The sequence below is a fragment of the Eriocheir sinensis genome, chromosome 9 (genome assembly GCF_024679095.1).
Source record: "Eriocheir sinensis breed Jianghai 21 chromosome 9, ASM2467909v1, whole genome shotgun sequence".
Lineage (NCBI taxonomy): Eukaryota > Metazoa > Arthropoda > Malacostraca > Decapoda > Varunidae > Eriocheir > Eriocheir sinensis.
The window spans coordinates 11,576,677-11,588,391 of NC_066517.1; the positions used below are offsets into that span (position 1 = coordinate 11,576,677).

The 11,715-nt window shown below is 45.4% G+C and overlaps 1 long non-coding RNA gene across 1 annotated transcript in view; it reads right to left on the reverse strand.

Moving 5' to 3' along the window:
• The window catches only part of LOC126995926 (uncharacterized), a 7,686-nt gene extending 3,229 nt beyond the window's left edge, over positions 1-4,457 (reverse strand). Inside the window, exon 1 of the long non-coding RNA XR_007750834.1 lies at positions 3,705-4,457. This is a non-coding gene — a long non-coding RNA (uncharacterized LOC126995926). The remainder of the gene's footprint in view (positions 1-3,704) is intronic.
• Positions 4,458-11,715: the final 7,258 nt, after the last annotated feature.

Below are 11,715 nucleotides of genomic sequence, written 5' to 3' on the forward strand. Positions count from 1 at the left end.
GTTTCGAAATTTGATGAAATTCTTATTCTTTTTGAAACTTTGACCTTGGGCGAACTTTTCGAGGTCAAAGTCAAAGGCCAAGGTCAAGGCCATGCAAGGTGCGTCTTTCCATCAGCTAAAATATGAACCAAGTCTGAAGTCTCTACGATGACGAGAAACGAAGTTTTGGCCAATCTGACTTTTTGTGCTACCTTGACCTTTGACCTTTGACATAAAAAAATTTAATAGGTTCTATTCTGGATGGACACAAAGCTTCCCTGAAAAATTGGTTGAGATATCCACAAAATTGTTCACAGGAGACTTTTTTTTTTTTTTTTACGTCGCGGCCTATAGCGCCGGTAGGCTTTTTCCCGGTGGGGCCTGATGGTCGGCCCAAGGCTTCTTCCCGGTGGGTCCTGATGGTCGGCCCAGCCCGTTCTGGCGCAGGCGAGTGTTTATAGTGGCGCCATCTTGCATTGGCTCATGCTGCCCTCCCGGAGCTCATCTTTAATCCAAGAATCTAGTGTCCGGGTTGATAGGTGGTCTTCTGGACAGCATGTGGGTAGTTTTAAGCCACTCGGCGGCGGCTGAAAAATCCCAGCTTGGTGGCACCGGGCGGGGATTGAACTCCCGTCCTCCTGAACGCGGTGGTGTTACTCTGTCGATTCAGCCACCGCCTCCCCAAACAAATAAATAAATAAACATACTGACCGGACCGAAAATATAACCTCCTTCCAACTTCGTTGGCAGAGGTAATAATAATAATAATAATAATAATAATAATAATAATAATAATAATAATAATAATAACAATAATAATGATAATAATAATAATAATAATAGTGAGTAGCATTGTTGTTGCAGTTGTTGTTGTTATTGTTTTTGTTGACATGCTGGAATCTTTCGAAAACAATATCCTAATTTAGTTTCTTCTTCCTTCCCTCCTTCTTGCTTTCCTTCATTCTCTCTCTCTCTCTCTCTCTCTCTCTCTCTCTCCCCTTCCTTTCTTTTTTCCTTCCTACCTGCCTGCCTTTATTATTTTCTTCATTCATTAATTCATTCATCCATTCGTTTATTTTTTCCCTTTTCCTTCCTTCCTTCCTTCCTTCTTTCCTTCCTTCATTCATTCATTCATTTCTTCCCTCCTTCCTTTCTTCCCTTCTTTCTCTCTATTCCTTCCCTCCTTCTCCCCCTCCCTCTCTCTTTCCCTCCCTGATGACATTTCAAAATTTGGCTCTCTCTTATCTCACTGAGGTATTGAGGCAAATGCAATACTAACACCTCATTACCTCACTCCTCCTCCTCCTCCCCCTCCTTCTTCTCCTCCTCTCCTCTCCTCCCGCCCCGTGTGTGTGTGTGGGTGTGGGGGGGGGGGGTAATAATAATAATAATAATAATAATAATAATAATAATAATAATAATAATAATAATAATAATAATAATAATAATAATAATAATAATAATAATAATAATAATAATAATAATAATAATAAAATAATTATAATAATAATAATCGGTTTATTATGTGAATGCAGCTATTAAGCTGAAAATATACACATTAAAAATACAATATTGAAAAACTACAATATGAAAGGGGTATAGGGGGTCCGTGGTTTATATTGTGGGAAAGTTGTGATGAAATAGAAGAGGGCGGGGGAAGTGGGGAGGTGGTGGAGTGCAGTGCGTTGGTGCGAGAGGCGGTGTCGTCTTCCGGTTGGCGGGTCAGGTCAACCCCAGGTCAAAATAGATCAGGCCGCAGCTGATGGCGGGGGTGCAGGTAGAGGTGATTTTGGCCGTTACTCAGCTTATGAGCTTAGCGATGACCTGCTAATCCATGCAGCCGGCAAGACAAGATGGGAAGAGGTGGACCGAGCGGCAGTAGGCGTGGGAACGTCTATCGTCTGCACTACACTGAACTGCCCCACCTGGGTGACGGGCCTTGACACTGCACTGCTACTGAACCGACTTCTCCCAGCAGCATGATGGTCGGGCTGGTGTACCTGAGGGGACCTGGGGCGTCGGCTGGATGGTAATGCCGCGTCGGCGTCACACTGACCATTTCTGCTCCTCAGTGTCTTCACGGCACCACAAACGCACTGCACTCACTGTCTGTCTCCATGATTAAGCTTGATGTCACAACAGTTTCTTACGATGTAGTTTTTTTATGAAAAGGGAGAGGGGGATGTAAGGGAAGGGGGGAGGCCAACAGGCTGGCCCCGGGCTACTCCATTCGGAGCGCCGTGACCCACGTCTGACCTCGGTCAGGTCTTGCTAGTGTGTGTGTGTGTGTGTGTGTGTGTGAGCCAAATATATGCTACTCGTAAAAGTATACATGTTTAATCGCTTGATGAACAAATGGGAGAGAAAGTCACACATGAAGGAGAAAATTATAAATAGAAGGAAAAATTAATAAAAAATAGAGTTGATTAAAATAACAATAGAAAAGAATGATAAAGGAGGAAATAACAAGTATGAGAAAATGCGAAAAGAAAACGAAAGAATACTGTCACCTTACAAAATAAGAAGTATAGAGGAGAAAATAACAAATAAAGAAAATTAAGAAAAAAGTCCATGGTCACCTTAAAAAAAAAGTAAAGAAGAAAATATCAAGCACAAGGAGGAGAAATATAAGTATAAAACAGAGAAAAATTGCCTTACGAAATAAAGACAAAGAAAACTACATATAGAAAGAAAAAAATTATCTTAGAAACAAAAGTAAATTAATTACACGTCTAAAGAGGAGAAAAATAAAAACAAGATAACAAGGACAACATAATCACCTTACAAAATAATGACAAAGGAGAGAACAACACGCGAGGAGAAGAAAAAAAAAAAAAAATATATATATATATATATATATATATATATATATATATATATATATATATATATATATATATATATATATATATATATATATATATATATATATATATATATATATATATATATATATATATATATATATATATATATATATATATATATATATATATATATATATATATATATATATACACGTAACGTACAGGTGTACATAATCCCTGTTGTTCTTTGTTCCGTATACAAGGAAGGTGGGAAGGTAATTGGCCCACCTGTAATTACGGTAATCATTCAGGTGGACTAATAGGCCTGCACGCACACCTATTCTCAGACACTTTGCACACACACACACACACACACACACACACACACACACACACACACACACACACATGGATTTCTAAATAGCAATATGATTAAGAAAGAAAGATAAAAAGAAAGAAGAAAAAATAAGAAAGAAAAAAGGGAAGGAAGAAATAAGAAGAGTAAAACAAAGAAAGAAAGAAAGAAAGAAAAAAAAGAAGGAAACAAAGGAAGAAAAAATAAAACGAAGGAAGAAAGAAGAGCTAGACAAAGAAAGAAAGAAAGAAAGAAAGAAAGAAAGAAAGAAAGAAAAATATAAGAATGAAGGTAATGAAGGAAGGAAATGGAGCAAAGAAAGACACAGAAATAAAAAAAAAAAAGCAAGAATGAAGAAAGAAAGAAATTGAAAGTTAAAGAAAGGAATAAAGAAAAAAAAACATATATAAAGTCATTCTTATTTACAAACACTTATATTCCTCTAAAACTCTAAATCGTTAGTATATATTTTTTTTTCTTTTCCTAACACATGCACTAACTCCATCAACTCCAACAGTAGCAATTACCATTCCTACCTGTGTTATTTTTACTTCGTTCCTCACCTTTCCATATCTCTTTACACACACAACGGCGCAATAAGCTTCTAAGTGTTTACAATAATCTCTTACGTTCGTTATAGTGCGATAAAATTCTTCTTCGACAGCTGTTTCAGTATTATCTTGTATTATTTTTTTCTTATATTTTGGTCACGTTAAGCAGGAATATAACTTTAGAACGATGTGCTTCCTCTTAGACTTATCAGTTTTATGTTATTAATTTCTTACTCTCGTTAGTGTGATATAATTCCTCTTCGACAGCGGTTTCAGTATTATTTTGTATTATTTTTCTCTTATATTTCGGTCACGTTAAGCTAGGATGTTACTTTAGAACGATGTGTTTTCTCTCAGACTTATCAATTCATGTTAATAATCTCTTACGTTCGTAATAGTGCGATAAAACTCCTCTACGACAGCGGTTTCACTATTATCTTGTATTATTTTTTCTTATATTTTGGTCACGTTAAGCAGGAGTGTTATTTTAGAGCGATGTTTTTCCTCTTAGAATTATCAATTTCATGTTACAATTTCGTATGTTAGTTAGTGTCATAAATATTTCTCTACGACAGCGGTTTTAGTATTATTTTGGTCTTATTTCAGTCGCGTTAAGCAGAAATATTATTGAAAAGCGGTGTGTTTTCCCTCAGACTTATCAAATTCATGTTTATTTTCTTTTACACGTGAGACAAGAACACCAAAAACTTTCTCCCAGTCACCCACACGCGCCGAGAGGGAGAACGTACATCCTCCCTCGTTCACCGCTTGAGCAACACTGCCGCGGTCACCACCACCACCACCACCACCGCCGCAGAGCCAGGGCCAGGGCCAGGTCAAACTTGCAACACTACCACCACCACCTTGCGCTGTCGGTGGTGGTGGTGGTGGTGGTGGTAAAAACCAATACAACCACCATCTAATGTACTTGATTTTGTTCGTTTTCTTTTTAATACATGAAGTTATTGTCTATACTGCATGATCTGAGAGAGAGAGAGAGAGAGAGAGAGAGAGAGAGAGAGAGAGAGAGAGAGAGAGAGAGAGAGAGAGAGAGAGAGAGAGAGAAACAAAAATTACAAATGGAGCAAGAATTCAATTATGGAAAGCAGCAAAAATAATGAATAAAAGCACGAATTAAACGATGCAATGGAAGGATATTTTCGGAGAGAGAGAGAGAGAGAGAGAGAGAGAGAGAGAGAATGCAAATAATAACCCTTGAATCATCCAAATTATAAAATGATAGCAAATAAGCATAAAAAAACATTCCCAATAATTATTCACATTGACACACACACACACACACACAGTATCATAGCCTCTCGTAAAAAACACTATTTCAACAACTATCTCAAGCTTTAAGAAACACCTATACACTCTGCACTGCACCTAAACACATTACGCTATAAATCTCATAAAACATCGGTATTTCAACAATGAGAGCGCTTGATTAGAGGTAACGTCAGGTGAAAGGGCTATAACACTCAACATCTCTAACCTTGATTTCATCAACTCATCTCATCCATAACTCAGCTTCCACACCTATATCATTTACTTTATGGCTTCTCGGTCTATCCATAGGCTTCGTTTGTGGTTATTCAACAACTGTAACCTTAATTTAACTAACCCATCTCATTCACAACACAGCTTCCGTATCTACCGTATATCATTTACTATTTGGTTATTTGGTCCTTCAATAGGGTGTGTTTGAACTAATTCCACGTGTTATTTTTTCAGCAAGGTAGGCAGCTCAAGGGAAAAAAACACAAATAACAATAAAAAAAAAGCCTGCTATAAGTATGTCGCCTTAAACTAACTGCTCTATTCCTTAAATAAAGCCTACACACCAATCCTATTATTTCTCCCTAAAATGAGTCCACCAACAATGTTTTTTTACCAGTTAGTATACAAACCATTTATATAGTTAATCTCATAAGGAATAAAACTCCCCCTGGAATTTTTTTAGAAGGGGGTGTTATTATGAGCTATTGTTAAAGTACTGACTGATGAACATTCTTAATTCTGAGCCTTCATTTTACACTCAGCTTTCCATTTTGTTTGCTTGCTTGTTTGTTTGTTTCTTTGTTTGTTTCTTCTGACGTGATGAGAACTGACTGGCATGATGTATAACTATCCTCACACTCATACATCACTTGTGTCGTTAATTTCACCGACTCATTCTGGCTACAACATTCGTATTATAATTCCCCTCATGAAGCATAGATTTTAAGGGGCCTCTTTCTTATTTTCTTTTTCACAGCAGCCAAACCCCCACAAATATCGGGACATCTCTACACCCGAAACTGACACCTCTTTTGGCCACTCTTTTAACTCTTTTATAGGGGCAGTGATTAGTGGATTTTATTTTTCTTCCATTGTTGTTTTTTTCACATGAACTGCTTCCTTTGATGTAATAAAAAAAAATGCACCAGTAACCTATTGCCGTCATATACAGTAACCTAACCCCACCAGGCGAAGTAACTTTAACCCAACAAATATGTTAACAAAACTTGACCCAAACTCCCTCAAAAAATAATTTACTTAACCCTGACAAATAATACAATCTAACTATCAAATTCAGTAGCCTACCCCCCACTCACAACTTTATCAAATTTATTAGTTTAGCCTAAGTAGCCTAGCATAACAAATTCAGTAGCCAACTCCCCACTCACAATTTTATCAAATTTATTAGTTTAGCCTAAGTAGCCTAGCGTAACAAATTCAGTAGTCTACCCCCAGTTCATTGAATAGCCTGCAACAAACAAATAAAGCACAAATAAAATATTTAGCTCAAACAGGTAAAAATAACCTTAATAGGCATAATGTAGTCTACTGCATCAAATATGATAACCTAACCTCACCAAATCAAGTAAACTAACCTCACCAAGTTAAGTACCTTAGTAAGCAGGGTAAAGTAACCTCACCAATTAAAATAAACTAACTTCACCAACAAACCCCACCAAACCCCTGCAAGTTAAGTACCTAACTTCACCGTCTAAATCAATCTTTCCAAATAAAATTACTGCCTATTTTCACATACCTTCTGACTTCCTCAGGCACAAAATAGTCTCCCTGGAGTCTGCATCCCCCTTTTCCTGCCACACAGGCCACGGACAAGGTTAATTTTCGCAACAGTGCGCGTTGGTGACCCAGCCCGCGCACTGTCCACCGTTACCGTTAAGTGTCCAGTTCAAACTGCAGCGGGGAAGGCGGGGCGGGGCGGGAAGTGCAGCAGAAAACAAAACACACACTGGTGCTGCCCTCTGTACGGACCGCCCACACCAGAGGAAACTTTATGAACAATGCATGCAAACAGTTTCCTAGTGTGGACGGGCCATTATAGTGACAGTGACCTGGTACTACACTCATTAAATAAAGGCGTTTATGTTACTATAAAAACATAGCCTTTTATTATAAACTTGAGATGAACTTATTTACACCAACTATTTCAGCAGGGCCGTAACTTCTGGGGGGGTGGAGGGCTAGAGCCCCTCTAATGTTTTCAATATCGGCCTCAAAATGCCCCTAAAAGTGCTTAATTTAAAAAAAAAAAATCCCAAGCTGCGCAGGCAAGCTTCTCTCGTCACCCCCCCCCCCACACACACACACCTCATGAACCTATTATGCATGACCTCTAGCCCTCCCCCCCAAAATTGCCAAATTACGGGCCTGTGCAGGGCCGTAATTTCGGGGGGAGCTTTGGGGGCAACGTTTTCTATATCGGCCTCAAAATACCCCTAAAAGTCCTTATTTTTCAAAAAGTTTCCCATGCCTGTACATGCTCGCCTCGCTCCCCCCCCCCCCCCCCCCACACACACACACACACACACACACACCTCATGAGCCTGTGATGCCCTCCAGCCAGTCCCCCCCCAAAAAAAATCTGCCAGAATTGCGGGCCTGTATTGTCAAACTTCGCTCAGACTGGCAGGGAGTAATTCAGATATACACACCGTACTCATCCTGTTTACATACAATATCTCTAACTATACAGTAGAGACTAGAGTCCTTATTTTCTGGCTCTAACCCAACCCATTTGATGATCTAAGAAGGCTATGCTCAGTAGAAAGTGTTGTTGTTGTTTTTGTCCTTTCATCCTTTTCATTACAGTAAGTTGTTTGGTGCAGGAGGTGTTCAGGTGGGCGACATGACTGGCCCAGGTCAGACGAGGTCCTTCCAATCGCAGCCCCAGGAGGGTGTACGTTTGGGTGTAGGGGACAGGTGTACCCTTCAAGGAGACTGTGGGTGGTGTTGGCAGTCTCTTGTTGGTGAAACACATGATTGCGCTTTTTTGTGGGTTGATGGTGAGGCCCCAGGTGGTCACCCAGCCCTCCAGTGCTGCTGCAGCCTCCTGGAGATGTTGCTGCGATGCTGCCAGTGTTGGTGCCCTGCTGACGATGGTGATGTCGTCAGCATATATGAGTAGGTGAGAGTGGGGGGGGCACTCGGAGGTCTGCCAAGAGGATATTAAAGAGCAGGGGGCTGAGGATGGAGCCCTGTGGCGCTCCTCTTTGTATGGGGTGTGATGGTGATTTGGAGGCCCCAACTGCGACTTGGAAGGAGCGGCCAGTGAGGAAGTTCTTAACCCAGGTGAGGGTGGTGCCAGTAATCCCCATTCTGGCCAGCTTGTAGGCGACACCCTCGTGTGGGGCTGAGTCGAAGGCCCCCTCCAGGTCTACGAAGAGGATCGACATTACCTGTCGCCGGCGGTAAGTGTCACAGACGTGGAATTCTACCTGCGCCAGGACATCCAGGGTGCTCCGGTGGGGGCTAAAGCCGCACTGCCCTCCTCCCAGCAGGCGCCTTTCTTCCACCCACCAGGACAGACGTGTAGCCACCAGGCCCTCCATCAGCTTGCCAATGCAGGAGAGGAGTGCTATTGGCCTGTAGGCTGATGGCAGCGTCGGGTCCCTGCCAGGTTTCGGGATGGGGACTAGATCAGACAGCTTCCAGCAGGGTGGGAACTCCCCTGTCTTCCAGCTGGTGTTGTAGACCTGCAGGAGGTTACCTTGTACGGTAGGGGTGAGGTGGTTTAGGGACTCGTATGGGATTAGGTCATTACCTGCTGCCTTCCCAGGTGTGAGTGATCTAATCGCTCAGTCCTCTTCCGCTGGGGTGAAGGGTTGTGCCAGCTCTAAAATGTTGGGGGACTTGATGGCATTGTTGGTGGTGCTGTGGAGGTCTTGGGGTGGGTGTAGTATGGGCGCCGTTCCTATCATTGCGTGGAAGTGTTTGTTTTTTTGTGTGTTTTTTTTTTTTTTTTTTTTTTTTTACGTTGTTGCCTATTGCGCCGGTAGGCATCTTCCCGGTGGGGCCTGATGGTCGGCCCAAGGCTTCTTCCAGGTGGGGCCTGATGGTCGGCCCAGCCCGTTCTGGCGCAGGCGAGTGTTTATAGTGGCGCCATCCTGCATTGGTTTGCCAACACCTCTGCTTTTTCGTGGTCATCCAGCTGGGCGTGGGTATTGTCAGTGATGGGGATGGAGGGGTGCACCTTCTTGCCTTCCATGGAATGCAGGAAGTCCCATGTCCACTTGGTTTAAGAAAAGAAGGAGAGGGAGGAGCAGTGTGATCCCCATGCCTGCCTCTTTGCTTGGAAGATGGTCTTAGCGCAGATGGCATCGAGGCGGCGGTATTCCTGGCCAGCCTGTGGCGTTGGTGTTCTACGCCACTGGTTCCAGGCTTGGCGACGGGCCCTCACCGCCTGTTGACAATTGTCATCCCTGGGCGGCGGGGGGTGAGGCGGGTGTTGTGGTGGAATGCTGCATGTCCCGCTGTCTCCAGCGTCTCCTGGAGGGCTTGTGCTGTTTCCCCCAGCGGGCGGTTGAATAGGTTGGGGGGACACTGTAGGGCCGACTGGAATTTTGTCCACTTTGAATCTGTTATCCTCCACCGGGGTAGGCATCCCGGGTGGGGCCTCGGTGTGGTCTGAGGGAACGAGGCCAGGATGGGGAGGTGGTCACTTGGGGAGGCGGTGGCTGAATCGACAGAGTAACACCACCGCGTTCAGGAGGACGCGAGTTCAATCCCCGCCCGGTGCCACCAAGCTGGGATTTTTCAGCCTCCGCCGAGTGGCTTAAAACTACCCACATGCTGTCCAGAAGACCACCTATCAACCCGGACTCTAGATTCTAGGATTAAAGATGAGCTCCGGGAGGGCAGCATGAGCCAATGCAAGATGGCGCCACTATAAACACTCGCCTGCGCCAGAACGGGCTGGGCCGACCATCAGGACCCACCGGGAAGAAGCCTTGGGCCGACCATCAGGCCCCACTGGGAAAAAGCCTACCGGCGCTATAGGCCGCGACGTAAAAAAAAAAAAAAAAAAAAAGGGAGGGCCCCGTGGTGAAGATTGGGATGTCTAGGGCTGGGTCGCCAAGGAACAGATCCAGAACGGAGGCTGCCCCAGTGTGGGCATGATACCTGGTTGCCAGATCTGGTGGACTAAGGAGGCAAAAGTGGGGCGATCTCTGGAGGACTTCGAACAGGTTGTTATCTGGGGTGTGTCTGTGGTGTGGTAGCAGGTTAGGGTCCCAGCACTGGTGATGTGCGTTGAAGTCCCCCATGACCAACGCAGGGGGTGGTAGGAAGGAGAGGTGGTGGTCCAGTTCCTGGTAGGTGGCTGCTCCCCCTGGGTTGTAGATCACTGCTACTGTGAGCCAGCCCCTCTGCAGCCCAATCCTGGCAGCGGCAACCTCCAGGCAGCCCCCCGGCCACTCGGGGACCCGGAGTTCTGTGTGGACAAACTCTTCCCGGAGAGTAAAGAGGACACCGCCGCCCCGTCCCTGCTGGCGATCTTTCCTGATTATGAAGTATCCAGGCAAGGTGAGAGAGAGGTGGGGGGGAAGCCAGGTCTCGCACAGCCCAACCACCGAGGGAAGTGTGTCTTTAAGGTAGGTGGTGAACTCTGGTGTCTTTCGGAGGAGGGACCTGGCATTCCAGAGAAGGAAGGTTAGTGCCATCCTTGGATGAGTGTTGACATGAGGGTGGAGACGGTAGGCCACAGGGTTTTGACGATCTCCATGAAAGGAGCGCCCTGCTGGAAAAGGTGGTAGGCTCTTGTGAGGAGGGCAAATAAGGTGGGGACGAATTCTTCCTGTCTATGTCGTGTGGATGAGTGGTTCGGCGGTTGGGCTTGGCCCTGAGGCAGGAAGTCCGGCCTGGGTTCAGCGGGGCGTGGTGATGGGTGGGTGGCTTGAGTTAAGCAGCTTACCTCAACTTGTGGGTCAAGAGCGTGAGGGGGTCGGGGGACTCCCTGCGCTGTTGTGGGGTCCGGATGCTGTGTGCAGTGGTGGGGGTTGAGAGGGGGGGAGTGGACCTCCACCTCTGTTGTGGAGTGGATCAGCTCGGTGTAACGTGGTCGGGTGGGCTTGGCTGGAGGATGGCGGTGCTGTCACTGTTGCCTGTGTCGTGTGAGGCGAGGGGGGGTGAACGGTGCTAAGGTATCGGGGTGTTCAGGTTCTGCCTGGTCCTCGTCCGCTAGGGACTGCAGGGAAGCATACCTGTCGCCGGTGGTGATGGAAGCAAATGAGAGTCCCTCCTGAACCGGTCTTGCTGGCAGGCGTGTAGGCAGAGGTGTAGGTCTGGGGGTAGGTCTGGGGGTGGGCTTTGGCCTGGGCAGCTGTAGCTCCCTGAGTTGCGTGTTCGCCTCATGTAGCGGCTTCCCTTCACTCAGCAGCGTGGTGTAGAGCTGTTGGGCCTCGAGGTTGAAGGGGCACTTGTTAGACCTGGGCCCGTGTGGTCCTCCGCATTAGAAGCAGCAGAGCTGGCGAGTACAGGTGATGTCTCCCTGCTTGGAAGGGTGGGGGCCGCTGCACCGGGCACACCGTGCTGAGGACCTGCAGGTGTTTACGCTGTGCCCAACCTTCAGGCACCTCGGGCAGCGCAGGAGAGGGAGGAGGAAGGGCCGCGGCCAGTATGTGAGTCCAGAGATGACAACCCTCTTGGGCAGCTCCCCTCTTATCTTGAGTCGGAGCCACCTCCCTGTGGTGGTCCTCGGCAGCAGGCGCGGTGGGATCCAAGTTAAGTC